The following is a 17,440-nucleotide window of genomic DNA, read 5'->3' as shown; positions in this document are numbered from 1 at the left end:
GAAGCAGACTCTTCGGCCACAACAGGTCCAACGCTTGCAATCGCCATGCCGCGGCGGGGTCTCGTCATCATCTCCCGCTAGTGCTACCGGAGGAGCCAAATTCTCATGGCCCGGTTTGACACTGGCCACAGAAACCTTGAAGACGTCAAGGGGAATCGGTCGGTTGTGGAACAATTGTTCCTTTGGCTGCATTATCGCCGCCTTCCCCATGTCCGCCTTTTGGGCGTTGATGGTGTACAGTAAGGTGCACGGGGTTTCGTCGGCCTACAAAGACATGTCTGCGACGTGAGACATCGGAAAGGCAATGGAAACGGGAGATTATACATATATTGAAGAGGGTTGGTGTGACAGATACCGTGAGGGCGTCGAGGTCAGCCAAAGACGAAGCACCGCCGAGCACGTCCGAGACGGAGGACGGGCTGTTATGAGCATATGCGGGAGCCGGTGCAGGAGTAGGTGCGGGAGCTGGTGCAGGAGCAGGTGCGGGAGCTGGTGCAAGAGTTGTCCCCAAGAAGTCGGAAAGGGGAAAGTCTGCTGCATCCTTATTTGGATTTTGCTTGGTCCAACTGATGATAGTCGGAACCAAGACACTAGACGAAGCTGCCATCTCCTCTTTTGCGGCAGCTACCACTGCTTTGTATGTCTGTGCTGATTACTTCTCAACCGCAATCTCAACCTTCTTGTTGATGTTTTCTTCATTTAACCTCCGTCTTTCCTCTATCTCATCCATGGTCTCACGGTAGTACTTCTTCCATGTGGCGTCGTCTCCGATGTCGTGCACGCGTCCATACGACAACCGAGTGTCCACCAGGAGTCCTTTCAATATGTTCAAGGCCCAGTTGAATGGGGTGTCCCACTTGGGCCTTGCCAACGCCTCAGACGGCGAGTCGCTTTCGGCCGCAATCCTGTGATGCACTCTCTGCAAAAGGAATAAGGATCGTTTACAAATATGACTGAAAGTGCAGTCGAATTGATCAGAAGCTAAAATTACTAGCAGTCTCATGAACTCCGTCATGATCGTGTCAGTCTCGAAAACCTTCTTGACTGGGTCCCAATGGTACCGGGCCCTGGTGACATCACGCTCCTGTGGGACGGTGAACTCCACCAAGGGGTCTGGAATGCCCAGACTTTCGCGTTCCGCGTCCTCCTTGGCCCATATGGACCTCTTCCCTGCGTATCCACGGCTTCCGAGGTGGTGGCACCCCATGTTCCTCTCTTGAAGCCTCTTCATGTACTCCGACTTTTCTTTGGTAGCTTCGGCAACGTGATACGTCTCCAATGTATCTATAATTTTTGATTGCTCCATGCTACTTTATCTACTGTTTTGGACTATATTGGGCTTTATTTTCCACTTTTATATTATTTTTGGGACTAACCTATTAACCGGAGGCCCAGCCCAGAATTGCTGGTTTTGCCTATTTCAGTATTTCGAAGAAACAGAATATCAAACAGAGTCCAAACGGAATGAAACCTTCGGGAACGTGATTTTCTCACCGAACGTGATCCAGGAGACTTGGACCCTACTCCAAGAAGTGCCAGAGGCGGTCACGAGGGTGGAGGGCGTGCCCCCCTGGGCGCGCCCCCCTGCCTCGTGGGCCCCCTGTTGCTTCACCGACGTACTCCTTCCTCCTATATATACCTACGTACCCCCGTCAGATCAAATATGGAGCCAAAAACCTAATTCCACCGCCGCAACTTTCTGTATCCGTGAGATCCCATCTTGGGGCCTGTTCCGGAGCTCTGCCGGAGAGGGCATCTACCACGGAGGGCTTCTACATCAACACCATAGCCTCTCCGATGAAGTGTGAGTAGTTTACTTCAGACCTTCGGGTCCATAGCTAGTAGCTAGATGGCTTCTTCTCTCTTTTTGGATCTCAATACAATGTTCTCCCCCTCTCTTGTGGAGATCTATTCGATGTAATCTTCTTTTTGCGGTGTGTTTGTTGAGACCGATGAATTGTGGGTTTATGATCCAGCTTATCTATGAATAATATTTGATTCTTCTCTGAATTCTTTTATGTATGATTGAGTTATCTTTGCAAGTCTCTTCGAATTATCCGTTTGGTTTGGCCAACTAGATTGGTAGTTCTTGCAATGGGAGAAGTGTTTAGCTTTGGGTTCAATCTTGCGGTGTCCTTACCCAGTGATAGAAAGGGTTGCAAGGCACGTATTGTATTGTTGCCATCGAGGATAACAAGATGGGGTTTTTATCATATTGCATGAATTTATCCCTCTACATCATGTCATCTTGCTTAAGGCGTTACTCTGTTTTTAACTTAATACTCTAGATGCATGCTGGATAGCGGTCGATGAGTGGAGTAATAGTAGTAGATGCAGAATCGTTTCGATCTACTTGTCTCGGACGTGATGCCTATATACATGATCATACCTAGATAATCTCATAATTATTCGCTTTTGTATCAATTGCTCAACAGTAATTTTTTCACCCACCGTAGAATACTTATGCTCTTGAGAGAAGCCACTAGTGAAACCTATGGCCCCCGGGTCTATTCTCATCATATCAATCTCCATTACTTTATTTACTTGCTTTGTTTTTACTTTGCCTTTTACTTTTTACTTTGCATCTCTATATCAAAAATACCAAAAATATTATTTATCATCTCTATCAGATCTCACCCTCGTAAGTGATCGTGAAGGGATTGACAACCCCTAATCGCGTTGGTTGCGAGTAGCTATCATTTTGTGTAGGTACGAGGGACTCGTGCGTGATCTCCTACTGGATTGATACCTTGGTTCTCAAAAACTGAGGGAAATACTTACACTACTTTACTGCATCATCCTCTCCTCTTCGGGGAAATCCAAGGCAGTGCTCAAGAGGTAGCAAGAAGAATTTTTGGCGCCGTTGCCGGGGAGTTTGCGCAAAAGTCAACCATACCAAGTACCCATCACAATCCCTATCTCTCGGATTACATTATTTGCCTCTCGTTTTCCTCTCCCCCACTTCACCCTTGTCATTTTATTCACCCTCTCTTTCCCAATCTCCTCCTCTCTTTCTCTTTCGCCTTTTTCGTGTTTGCCTTTGCTTGTGTGTTGGATTACTTGTTGCCATAGCACAAGATAATACCAAATTGTGTGATTTCTCGAATACCAATAATAATGATTTCCTTAGTACTCCGATTGCTCCTCTTAATAATGATGAATCTTGTGAAATCAATACCGCTTTGCTGAATCTTGTTATGAAAGATCAATTCGCCGGCCTTCCTAGTGAAGATGCCGCTACTCATCTAAACAATTTTGTTGATTTGTGTGATATGCAAAAGAAGAAAGATACGGATAACAATATTCTCAAATTAAAGTTATTTCCGTTTTCACTTAGAGATCGTGCTAAAATTTGGTTTTCGTCTTTGCCTAAAAATAGTATTGATTCTTGGAACAAGTGCAAAGATGCTTTTATCTCTAAGTATTTTCCTCCCGCTAAGATCATCACTCTTAGGAACGATATTATGAATTTTAAACAACTTGATCATGAGCATGTTGCCCAATCTTGGGAAAGAATGAAATTGATGCTTCGCAATTGCCCTACTCATGGTTTGAATTTATGGATGATCATACAAAAATTTTATGCTGGATTAAATTTTGCTTCTAGAAATCTTTTAGATTCGGCCGCGGGAGGCACGTTTATGGAAATTACGTTAGGATATGCTACAAAATTGCTTGACAATATTATGGCTAATTATTCTCAATGGCATACCGAAAGATCTTCTAGTAAAAAGGTGCATGCTATAGAAGAAATCAATGTTTTGAGTGACAAGATGGATGAACTTATGAAGATGTTTGCTACTAAAAATACTTCTCTTGATCCCAATGATATGCCTTTATCTACTTTGATTGAGAATAATAATGAATCTATGGATGTGAATTTTGTTGGTAGGAATAGTTTTGGAAATAATGCGTATAGAGGGAATTTTAATCCTAGGCCTTATCCTAGCAATCCTTCTAATAATTATGGAAATTCCTACAACAACTCTTATGGAAATTTTAATAAGATGCCCTCTGAATTTGAGAGTAGTGTTAAAGAGTTTATGAATTCACAAAAGAATTTTAATGCTTTGCTTGAAGAGAAATTGCTTAAAGTTGATGATTTGGCTAGGAACGTTGATAGAATTTCTCTTGAAATTGATTCTTTAAAGCTTAGATCTATTCCTCCTAAGCATGATATCAATGAGTCTCTCAAAGCTATGAGAATTTCCATTGATGAGTGCAAGGAAAGAACCGCTAGGATGCGTGCTTCCAAAGATGCCTTTATTAAAGCGTGTTCTTCCGATTCCTATGAAAATCGAGATGAAGATCTAAAAGTTATTGATGTGTCCCCTATTAAATCTTTGTTTTGCAATATGAATCTTGATGAAACTGAATATGATCTTCCTTTACCTAGAAGGTGTTCTAAGAATTCGGAGTTTCTAGATCTTGATGATGAAATTGATGAAAGTGGGATTGAAAGAAATAAAAATCTTGATGTTGCTAAACCCACTATTTTGGATCTCAAGGAATTTAATTATGAAAATTGCTCTTTGATTGGTTGTATTTCCTTGTTGCAATCCGTGCTAGATTCTCCTCATGCTTATAGTCAAAATAAGGCCTTTACCGAACACATTGTTGATGCTTGATGCAATCTTATGAAGAAAAACTTGAGTTGAAAGTTTCTATCCCTAGAAAACTCTATGATGAGTGGGAACCTACTATCAAAATTAAAATTAAAGATTATGAGTTTCATGCCTTGTGTGATTTGGGTGCTAGTGTCTCCACTATTCCCAAAACTTTGTGTGATTTGCTAGATTTCCGTGACTTTGAAGATTGCTCTCTAAACTTGCATCTTGCGGATTCCACTATTAAAAAGCCTATGGGAAGAATTAATGATGTTCTTATTGTTGCAAATAGGAATTATGTGCCCGTAGATTTTATCGTTCTTGATATAGATTGCAATCCTTCATGTCCTATTATTCTTGGTAGACCTTTCCTTAGAACGATTGGTGCGATTATTGATATGAAGGAAGGGAATATTAGATTCCAATTTCCCTTGAGAAAGGGTATGGAACACTTCCCTAGAAAGAAAATAAAATTACCATATGAATCTATCATGAGAGCCACTTATGGATTGCCTACCAAAGATGGCAAAACTTAGATCTATCTTCGCTTTTATGCCTAGCTAGGGGCGTTAAACGATAGCGCTTGTTGGGAGGCAACCCAATTTTATTTTGTGTTTTTTGTTTTTGCTTCTGTTTAGAAATAAATAATCCATCTACTTTCTGTTTAGATGTGGTTTTATCTTTTAATTAGTGTTTGTGCCAAGTAGAACCTATAGAATAAGCTATGATGATAGTTGAATTGATTCTGGTGAAAAACAGAAACTTTGTGCTCACGAGAAAAAATTCAGTAAATCACAGAAACGTGCTTTTGCATTGATTCTTTTTGATGCTGATCAATAAACAAATTTCCAGTACGTACTATTTTGGTAGAATTTTTAGATTTCCAGAAGTTTGCGTTAGTTACAGATTGCTACAGACTGTTCTGTTTTTGACAGATTCTGTTTTTCGTGTGTTGTTTGCTTATTTCAATGCATCTATGGCTAATAAATTAGTTTATAAACCATAAGGAAGTTGGAATACAGTAGGTTTAACACCAATATAAATAAAGAATGAGTTCATTACAGTACCTTAAAGTAGTCTTTTGTTTTCTTTCACTAACGGAGCTCACGAGATTTCTATTGAGTTTTGTGTTGTGAAGTTTTCAAGTTTTGGGTGAATTCTTTTGATGGATTATGGAACAAAGAGTGGCAAGAGCCTAAGATTGGGGATGCCCATGGCACCCCCAAGATAATTCAAGTACACCAAAAAGTCAAAGCTTGGGGATGCCCCGGAAGGCATCCCCTCTTTCGTCTACTTCCATCGGTAATTTACTTGGAGCTATATTTTTATTCACCACATGATATGTGTTTTGCTTGGAGCGTCTTGTATTATTTGCGTCTTTGCTTGTTAGTTTACAAAAATCATCCTTGCTGTACACACCTTTTGAGAGATTCATACATGATTAGAATTTGCTAGAATACTCTATGTGCTTCACTTATATCTTTTGAGCTTGATAGTTTTGCTCATAGTGCTTCACTTAAACCTTTTTGAGCATAATAATTTTTGCTCTAGTGCTTCACTTAGATCTTTTAGAGCACGGTGATGGATTTGTTTTAAAGAAACTATTGATCTCTCATGCTTCACTTAGATTATTTTGAGAGTCGTTAATAGCATGGTAATTTGCTTAATGTTAATATACTTGGTATTCAAGATATGTGAAACTTTCTTTTGAGTGAATTGAATACTAAGATAAGTTTGATGCTTGATAATTGTTTTGAGATATGGAGGTGATAATATCAAAGTCGTGCTAGTTGGGTGATTATGAATTTGAGAAATGCTTGTGTTGAAGTTAGCAAGTCCCGTAGCATGCACGTATGGTTAAAGTTGTGTAACAAATTTGAAACATGAAGTGTACCTGGCTTGTGCATCCTTATGAGTGGCGCTCGGGGACGAGCGATGGTCTTTTCCTACCAATCTATCCCCCTAGGAGCATGCGCGTAGTACTTGATTTTTGATGACTTCTAAATCTTTGCAATAAGTATATGAATTCTTTTGACTAATGTTGAGTCCATGGATTATACGCACTCTCACCTTTCCGCCTTTGCTAGCCTCTTCGGTACCGTGCATTGCCCTTTCTCACCTTGAGAGTTGGCGCAAACTTCACCGGTGCATCCAAACCCCGTGATACGATACGCTCTATCACACATAAACCTCCTTATATCTTCCTCAAAACAGCCACCATACCTACCTATTATGGCATTTCCATAGCCATTCCCAGATATATTGCCATGCAACTTCCACCATCATCATCATGACATACATTACTTTTGTCATATTGCCATTGCATGATCATGTAGTTGACATTGTATTTGTGGCAAGGCCACCATTGCATTATTTTTCATACATGTCACTCTTGATTCATTGCACCATCCCGGTACACCGTCGGAGGCATTCATATAGAGTCATATCTTGTTCTAAGTTTCGAGTTGTAATCCTTATTTTGTAATCAATAAAAGTGTGATGATCATCATTATTAAAGCATTGCCCAAAAAAAAGAAAGGCCAAAAGAAAAAAAGAAAGGCCCAAAAAAAAAGAAAAAAGGGCAATGCTACTATCTCTTTTTCCACACTTGTGCTTCAAAGTAGCACCTTGTTCTTCATGTAGTGAGTCTCATATATTGTGCTTCAAAGTAGCACCTTGTTCTTCATGTAGTGAGTCTCATAAGTTGTTTTTTATACTAGTGGGAATCTTTCATTATAGAACTTGGCTTGTATATTCCTACGATGGGCTTCCTCAAATGCCCTAGGTCTTCATGAGCAAGCGAGTTGGATGCACACCCACTAGTTTTCTTTTGTTGAGCATTCATAGCTCTAGTGCATCCGTTGCATGGCAATCCCTACTCCTCATGTTGACATCAATTGATGGGCATCTCCATAGCCCGTTGATTATCCTCGTCAATGTGAGACTTTCTCCTTTTTTGTCTTCTCCACACAATCCCCATCATCATATTCTATTCCACCCATAGTGCTATATCCATGGCTCACGCTCATGTATTGCGTGAAGGTTGAAAAAGTTTGAGATTATTTAAGTATGAAACAATTGCTTGGCTTGTCATCGGGGGTATAGAAGTCGGGAACATCTTTGTGTGACGAAAATGAAGCATAGCCTAACAATATGATTTTGTAGGGATGAACTTTCTTTTGCCATGCTATTTTGAGAAGACATGGTTGCTTTGATTAGTATGCTTGAAGTATTATTATTTTTGTGTCAATATGATCTTTTGTCTTGAATCTTTCGGATCTGAATATTCATATCACAATCAAGAAGATTTACATTGAAATTATGCCAAAGTATCACTCCGCATCAAAAATTCTTTTTTATCATTTACCTACTCGAGGACGAGCAGGAATTAAGCTTGGGGATGCTTGATACGTCTCCAACGTATCTATAATTTTTGATTGCTCCATGCTACTTTATCTACTGTTTTGGACTATATTGGGCTTTATTTTCCACTTTTATATTATTTTTGGGACTAACCTATTAACCGGACGCCCAGCCCAGAATTGATGTTTTTTGCCTATTTCAGTATTTCGAAGAAACATAATATCGAACGGAGTCCAAACGGAATGAAACCTTCGGGAACGTGATTTTCTCACCGAACGTGATCCAGGAGACTTGGACCCTACTCCAAGAAGTGCCAGAGGCGGTCACGAGGGTGGAGGGCGCCCCCCCCCCCTGGGCGCGCCCCCCTGCCTCGTGGGCCCCCTGTTGCTTCACCGACGTACTCCTTCCTCCTATATATACCTACGTACCCCCGTCAAATCAAATACGGAGCCAAAAACCTAATTCCACTGCCGCAACTTTCTGTATCTGCGAGATCCCATCTTGGGGCCTGTTACGGAGCTCCGCTGGAGAGGGCTTCTACATCAACACCATAGCCTCTCCGATGAAGTGTGAGTAGTTTACTTCAGACCTTCGGGTCCATAGCTAGTAGCTAGATGGCTTCTTCTCTCTTTTTGGATCTCAATACAATGTTCTCCCCCTCTCTTGTGGAGATCTATTCGATGTAATCTTCTTTTTGCGGTGTGTTTGTTGAGACCGATGAATTGTGGGTTTATGATCCAGCTTATCTATGAATAATGTTTGATTCTTCTCTGAATTCTTTTATGTATGATTGAGTTATCTTTGCAAGTCTCTTCGAATTATCCATTTGGTTTGGCCAACTAGATTGGTAGTTCTTGCAATGGGAGAAGTGTTTAGCTTTGGGTTCAATCTTGCGGTGTCCTTACCCAGTGACAGAAAGGGTTGCAAGGCACGTATTGTATTGTTGCCATCGAGGACAACAAGATGGTTTTTTTATCATATTGCATGAATTTATCCCTCTACATCATGTCATCTTGCTTAAGGTGTCACTCTGTTTTTAACTTAATACTCTAGATGCATGTTGGGTGGAGTAATAGTAGTAGATGCAGAATCGTTTCGATCTACTTGTCTCAGACGTGATGCCTATATACATGACCATACCTAGATAATCTCATAATTATTCGCTTTTCTATCAACTGCTCAACAGTAATTTGTTCACCCACCGTAGAATACTTATGCTCTTGAGAGAAGCCACTAGTGAAACCTATGGCCCCGGGTCTATTCTCATCATATCAATCTCCCTTACTTTATTTACTTGCTTTGTTTTTACTTTGCCTTTTACTTTTTACTTTGATCTTTATATCAAAAATACCAAAAATATTATTTATCATCTCTATCAGATCTCACCCTCGTAAGTGACCGTGAAGGAATTGACAACCCCTAATCGCGTTGGTTGCGAGTAGCTATCGTTTTGTGTAGGTACGAGGGACTCGTGCGTGATCTCCTACTGGATTGATACCTTGGTTCTCAAAAACTGAGGGAAATACTTACGCTACTTTACTGCATCATCCTCTCCTCTTTGGGGAAATCCAACGCAGTGCTCAAGAGGTAGCACAACGCAAGCCGCCTTGAATATTTCAAGCCGCTCTTCCATAATTGTTGGATTATCCTTTACAATCTTGGAGTAGCGTTCCTTTTTGTCGATGATCCTTGCTTTCACCCTTACTTTCCAGGCGGAAAATGCGCCGCTAAAATTGCCCATGGCGTGTTTGTTTATCTTCTTCATTGCCGGATCTTTATGTGGATCAGTATATTTGGTTTCATCTCAGCTCAGGAACAAGAATACCTGGTGCAGCTTAGTTAGGAGGGACTCCTTCATATCTGGTATCTTCGTTAGTTTCTCGTCATTGATGGTGGCGGTTGCCTGTAGGATGCAGCCTATTTGATTGTCGTAGCATGTGGGCCCTTCTGTGGGCTCTTTTGGCTCAAAATTGCCGTTGTCCACCTCCGTGACCACCAGTCTAGTAGTGATGAGCTGGTTTGGCGCCGTTGCCTCTTTGGTTTCGGTTCTATATAGGCTTCACTGGTCTCGGTGTCGTGGTTCTAAGTCTGATAGTAGTGTAGGGGGGTACTAAGGAGAGGCAAGATCCTAGCTATGGAGTAGTTGTGCACACAAGTGTTTTAGGAGTTCAGGACCTTCTCGGAGGAAGTAACAGCCCTACGTCTCGGTGCCCGGAGGTGGTCGGCTGGATTATATGTGTGAGAGTTACAGGGGTGCGAACCCTTCTGCCAGTGGAGGGGGTGGCTTATATAGAGGATGCCAAGACCCCAGCCAGCCCACGTAGCGGAGGGTTTAAAGTACATTAAGGTCAGGCGTTACTGGTAACGCCTTACATAAAGTGTCATCATGACCATAAAGACTACTTAATTACAGACCATTTGGATACAGAGTAGATCTTGAACTCCTGGTGGTCGAGTGAGTCTTCATGGTCGAGTGTCTTCAGGTTCGTCGAGTGTCTTCCAGTCCGTCGAGTGAAGTCCCTCTTGGTCGACTAGAAGACGACTTCTTCTAAAGATGTCCTCGGGGAGGGTATCTTGGACAGGTCCATGACCCTACCCTAGGTACATGACTTCATCATTAGCCCCCGAATGGATCGAGGTTTGAGTGAGGAAGGAGTTGGCAATCTTTCCGACCTGTTTTCTGGTGCTGTAAATGTGTTTTGCTCTGGATTAATGACTTTCAAGTGAGGATGTCAACTTTCTTTCAGTCGCCTTGATCCATTCTTTATATCTGTCGAGTGAACTTCATGAACTTGGAGATTTCCGAGCGACGGATCACAGGAGATCTTCCGTCTGACCAGTTGTCCTGCGGTTAGCGGATTTAATGGGATCCGAATTTTGGGAAGCGTGTGAAGCAGAGAAGACCGCGGTACTCGGATGGGATAAGGCAGAGACGCCTCGATTCCCGCGCCGCCTTTTTCGCCATGTATCGCTCGCGCGACTGTTTCGGGATTTGACAGGATTGCCCGGGCCTACCTGTCAGCCACTCGGAAGCGACTCCATATAAGGAACCGAGCAGAGGTTTTTGAACAGTGCTCCCTCATTTTCCCCTCCCCCGTCTCCAGATTCATCTGCTGCACTCGCCAACTGCTCAGCGCCGCTGCTCCGTTCCAGCCTCGTCGGCGACAATGGTGAAGGAGAGGACGGCGGCTTTGGAGCGGGCGAAGAAGGCGACGGCGAAGGCGAAGGGGAGAGTGACCAGTCGGGGCGGATCCTCGTCGCGGTCCGCAGGGTTGGATCCAGGGTGATTGGATCCGCTCGACCATCACCCAGAAGGATCTCGACGACCTGGCCAGCGAAGGCCTGATCGTGCACGGGGCGGCGAGGCTTCCGGGGACGGAGTGGCAGCCGCAGCCTCAAGAGGGTGAGTGTGTCCTCTTAGCGACTCATGTCGATCGTGGGTTCTCTCTGCCGCCGCACCTTTTCTTCGAGGGTTTCTGAACTTCTTCGGGGCTTAGCTCCACCACTTCACACCCAATTCCATTGCCTATCTCGCCGCTTTCGTATCTTTGTGCGAAAACTTCTTTGGTTGTCGGCCGCACTGGGGCCTTTTCAAACACATATTCACTTGTCGCTCTCAGACGGTGAAAAAGGCTAACCCAAATGACGAGAGAACTCAGGTAATCCAGATGTGCGGGGGTCTTGGGATCCAGATGAGGAGTAAGAGTGCTTTTCCAGCTATGACCCTTCCTGAGTCAGTTAGAGGGTGGCAGTCAACCTGGTTCTATTGCCAAGACCAGCCGACGCCAGGGCAGTCGACTGGGCTCCCTCCCTTCTCCATGAGTCGAGTGAATAAGCCGTCCTCTTTGAAAGTAGTTCCGGAGGAGAAGGCTCAGGTAAAAATGTTGATGGAGCGCGTAGTCCAACTCATTCGCGACGGTGTGACTGGCATGGATCTTCTGGAGGTTTTCCTTCGATGGTGCATCCAACCACTCCAATACCGGGGCCACCCGATGTGGTTGTACTCTGGTACTGAAGACACCACTCGGGTCCACCCAGAGGAGGTTGACGATGCCACACTGGAGAGGTGGATGACTACCATCACAGGGAACAAGGATAACCCTCGTGGGGCCAGGAGGATCCCGCCACTCGACCAGTCTTATGATCCAGACAAGGTATGACCACTTATCTCCGACTGTAATCATGTTTCGTCCATTCTGTTTTTGCTGCAGATCAGTAGATCGACTCTTGTCTTATTTGTTGTCCTTCAGGCTACCACTGAGTTGTATTCGATGCCCAACGGGGCGCAAGCACAGACCGAGGAGGAGGAAGGAAGTGGAGGTGAAAGCCAGGAGGAGTGGGAATCGGATGGCGATGAGGGTGATGAAGATGCAGGCTCCGATGAGGAGGAGGAGGAGGAGGAAGAGGAGGAGGAAGTTGCGCCTCCTCGTTCTGAAAGAAGGTCCAAGCTTGCCCATGATCCTGCGGTCGAGCGCGGTAAGGGGGCCGCGCCTGTTGCGCAATCGACCAAGCGTCCTCGGATGACCTCTCCGGCGCCGACTGAGAAAGCGCCGAAGCAATCTCAAGTGGTGCCGCCGAGGCTGACGAAGGCTTTGCCGAAGATGAAGATGGTGATTCCCACTATTTCTGGGTAATGACATAACTTGTGTCCTCTTGTTTCTCATGGATTTATTCTTGGTCGATTCGTTAGCTGATCGACTGATTTCTGAAACTGCAGTGCTGCTACTTCTGATACCTCAGCCAAACCTGACGACCAAGAAATGGAGGATGCCGTCACTTCCAACCCTGGTATGACCTTTGAAGTTTCGTTTTCAGTCGGTGGAATCTTCGTTTTTAACTTTGACTCTTTTCTGCAGCTCCATCTAATATCATCATTGATCTTCCTGATGATGATGAAAACGAGGAACCACTGAGGTAGAGGAGGAATAGGAGAGCGTCTGCTGGCAAGGCAGCTCAGGTCGTATTAGCACCTGAGACGTTAGTTGCGGAGGGGCACAACATCACTCGGCCTACCGTATCCTTTGCGGTGGCGCTGTCGAGTGCTCGCCCTTCGTCGTTGAGTGCTGGTCAGCCTTCACTTTTCTCTACCCACCACGTCCCTGAAGACCAAGCAAGCGCTGCTAAAGAAGCCATATGCCAGGCGAGGGTTATGATGGAGCAAGTGAAGGCGATCCGAGATGCCAGTCAATCAGCTTATGACGCCAGTTCAGCCCTTCAGAGCAATGTTCAGGTTGGTCGATCACTGCCTGTTCTGTTAGGATATGGTATCTAAAAACTTTTCTTTCTGAAAATCTTAGTATCTGCACTCCACCCACTGGGTGTGTCGATTGAGAATCTAGATAGGTGGGGGCACGCTGAGTGCACCCACTGGGTGTAGTCCCCAAGTCTATGGTCGACTGTTGGCAGTGGACCATAGTCTTTATGTCTTGAGTTTTTCTTTTTTCGCATTACTGTCTTCACTCGATCTGGTCGAATGGAATCATAAACCGGTGGGGGCACGCTGAGTGCACCCACTGGGTGTAGTCCCCGAGACTATCGTCGACTGCTGGCAGTCGACTATGGTCTGAAGAACACACCCTCTCTTTCTCTTTTTTGGTCGACTGGTCGACTCTGAGTCTAGCTGATAGAACTAGTGGGGGCACGCTGAGTGCACCCACTGGGTGTAGTCCCCGAGACTACAGTTGAATGTTTAGATTCAGCTGTAGTCTTAGAAATACTATGATTTTTCTCTTAGTCACTCGGAAGTGACCTATTTTTGACATCTGCCGATTGGTTTTTTGCAGAGAGCTTGTGAGCTTGCAGCTCGTCATACTGAATTGGAGAACAAGCATATCCAACTCGAACTTGACCTGAAGCTTGTCCAGGAGAACTTCACGAAGGCGAAGGAGGAGGCAAAAGGTATGTTTGGTGAGAATCTTGACGACTGTCTTTGCTTCTTGTCTGTCCCCAGGTCTGATCTTATTGTGATTTTACAGATAACCTGAGGGATGCTCTGAAGAAGAAGGACCTTGATCTCGCCGAGGTGCAGAAAGCGGCTCCGGACAAGACAAAACTTGCCGAAGAGAAGTTGGCTTCGGTCAACAAACTTGAAGAGGAAAATGCCACTCTGAAAGCTGCTCTCGACGCGGCCAACAAGGAGGTCACCCAACAGAATCGTGAGAAGATAGCCCTGAGTGACAAGGTTGGCAAACTGGCGGGAAAGAAGAATGACTTGGAGGCTTATCTCGGAGGGCTCGCCAAGAAGTTATTCCTCATGCTCGAAGGTAACCCCTTATATCCGACTGGTAATCACTGACTTTGTGGGAACATTAGCTTATCCTTGGACCGTATCCACAGAATTCCGTCGAAACTTTGAAGAAGAGACTAGTCGAGTGGAGACTGGCTTGGACTCCATCAACTCTCTCGTGAAGGATGAAGCTGCCATGAACGTGCTCCGACTCGAGTCTCGCGTTGCTGCTGTTGTTGACTATCTTGCAAGGCTGAAGGTTGCGACGTCACGCATCGACACGGCGCTCTGGCCAGGAGAAGCACTTCAGAACGACCTTGAATCCTTGATAACTCGACTGAACGAAGTCCCAAGTCGAGTGCATGAATGGAAGAAGTCTTCTGCCAGATGCGGTGCCGACGTTGCTCTATCACTGGTCCGTGTTCACTGCAAGGATGCGCGAAAGGACAACCTGGCGGCCCTCAAGGTGGCCAACACCAAGAAGCATGACTTCCGATCCTTCATGGAGACCTTCATCGCCGCTGCCACTCGGATCGCAGATGGAATCGACCTGGACGAGTTTGTTGCGCCTTCCAGCCCTCCGCAGGAGGGGTAAAAACTTCTATGCTTGATGCTTTGAATTTGCCTCGGAATGCCGAGTGATTTTTGTAACCGACAAACTTTAACAGGCTTGATGCCTGAGCGCTTCTGGATCCGTAGGACGCTATCCGAACTTGGTTTGCCGTTGAACATGTTTGTTTCTGATTTTGAACAATCATCATCCTTGGTTCTATGATGCTCTTTTGCAGGTAGGGACGAAGCACAAATTATAATCGACTTGTACTCATCATGTTTAGGCAAGTGCTGGGCTGCAGCTAAGCCTCCGAGTGGGAGGTTTGTTCTCCACTCGATAGGATTTTCGAAACTTAGGCGAGCACTAGGTTGCAGCTAAGCCCCCCGAGTGGGAGGTTTGCTCTCCACTCGGTAGGATTTTAGAAACTTAGGTGAGCACTGGGCTGCAGCTAAGCCCCCGAGTGGGAGGTTTGCTCTCCACTCGGTAGGATTTTAGAAACTTAGGCGAGCACTAGGCTGCAGCTAAGCCCCCGAGTGGGAGGTTTGCTCTCCACTCGGTAGGATTTTAGAAACTTAGGCGAGCACTGGGCTGCAGCTAAGCCCCCGAGTGGGAGGTTTGCTCTCCACTCGGTAGGATTTTAGAAACTTAGGCGAGCACTGGGTTGCAGCTAAGCCCCCGAGTGGGAGGTTTGCTCTCCACTCAGTGGGGTTTCGTGGCATAGCTTTGGAGGAGAAGGTAGCAGTCGACCTGCGCTTCGTCCTCCTTGCGGAGCGCACGTTGTATTTGTGGCGTAGCTTGGAAGGAGAAGGCAGGAGTCGACCTGCGCCTCGTCCTCCTTGCGGAGCGCATGTTGTATTTGTGGCGCAGCTCGGAAGGAGAAGGCAGGAGTCGACCTGCGCCTCATCCTCCTTGCGGAGCGCACGTTGTATTTGTGGCGTAGCTCATAAGGAGAAGGCAGGAGTCGCCCTGTGCCTCGTCCTCCTTGCGGAGCGCATGTTGTATTTGTGGCGTAGCTTGGAAGGAGAAGGCAGGAGTCGACCTGCGCCTCGTCCTCCTTGCGGAGCGCACGTTGTATTTGTGGCGTAGCTCAGAAGGAGAAGGCAGGAGTCGACCTGCGCCTCGTCCTCCTTGCGGAGCGCACGTTGTCTTTTATACTTAGGCGAACACTAGGTTGCAGCTAAGCCCCCGAGTGGAAGGCTGGCTTACCACTCGGTAGGGTCTTCAAAAACTTAGGCGAGCACTGGGCTGCAGCTAAGCCCCCGAGTGGGAGGTTTGTGAAGGAAATATGCCCTGGAGGCAATAATAAAGTTATTATTTATTTCCTCATATCATGATAAATGTTTATTATTCATGCTAGAATTGTATTAACCGGAAACATGATACACGTGTGAATACATAGACAAACATAAAGTCACTAGTATGCCTCTACTTGACTAGCTCATTAATCAAAGATGGTTATGTTTCCTAACCATAGACATGTGTTGTCATTTGATTAATGGGATCACATCATTAGGAGAATGATGTGATTGACATGACCCATTCCGTTAGCCTAGCACTTGATCGTTTAGTATGTTGCTATTGCTTTCTTCATGACTTATACAAAGTTCCTGCAACTATGAGATTGTGCAACTCACGTTTACCGGAAGAACACTTTATGTGCTACGAAACATCACAACGTAACTGGGTGATTATAAAGGTGCTCTACAGGAGTTTCCGAAGGTACATGTTGGGTTGGCATAATTCGAGATTAGGTTTTGTCACTCCGATTGTCGGAGAGGTATCTCTGGGCCCTCTCGGTAATACTCATCACCTAAGCCTTGCAAGCATTGTAACTAATGAGTTGGTTATAAGATGATGTGTTACAGAACGAGTAAAGAGACTTGCCGGTAACGAGATTGAACTAGGTATTGGATACCGACGATCAAATCTCGGGCAAGTAACATACCGATGACAAAGGGAACAACGTATGTTGTTATGCGATTTGACCGATAAAGATCTTCGTAGAATATGTAGGAACCAATATGGGCATCCAGGTTCCGCTATTGGTTATTGACCGAGAATAGTTCTAGGTCATGTCTACATAGTTCTCGAACCCGTAGGATCCGCACGCTTAACGTTCTAATGACAGTTTTATTATGAGTTTACAAGTTTTGATGTACCGAAGTTTGTTCGGAGTCCCGGATGTGATCACGGACATGACGAGGAGTCTCGAAATGGTCGAGACATAAATATTGATATATTGGACGACTATATTCGGACACCGGAAGTGTTCCGGGTGATTTTGGAGAAAACCAGAGTGCCGGAGGGTTACCGGAACCCCCCCCCCCCCCCCCCGGAGAGTTAATGGGCCACATGGGCCTTGGTGGGAAGAGAGAGGGGCGGCCAGGAAGGGCCGCGCGCCCCCTCTCCCTCTGGTCCGAATTAGACTAGGAGGGGGGCGGCGCCCCCCTCTTTCCTTCCCCTCCTCTCCCCCTTCCTTCCTCTCCTAGTAGGAGTAGGAAAGGAGGAGTCCTACTCCTACTAGGAGGAGGACTCCTCCTGGCGCGCCCAACAAGGGCCGGCCGGCCTCCCCCCTCCCTCCTTTATATACGGGGGCAGGGGGCACCCCATAGACACACAAGTTGATCTACGAATCATTCCTTAGCCGTGTGCGGTGCCCCCCTCCACCATATTCCACCTCGGTCATATCGT

Source organism: Triticum aestivum, chromosome 3B (assembly GCF_018294505.1).
Source record: "Triticum aestivum cultivar Chinese Spring chromosome 3B, IWGSC CS RefSeq v2.1, whole genome shotgun sequence".
NCBI classification, from domain to species: Eukaryota; Viridiplantae; Streptophyta; class Magnoliopsida; order Poales; family Poaceae; genus Triticum; species Triticum aestivum.
This window is presented reverse-complemented; position numbering follows the sequence as displayed.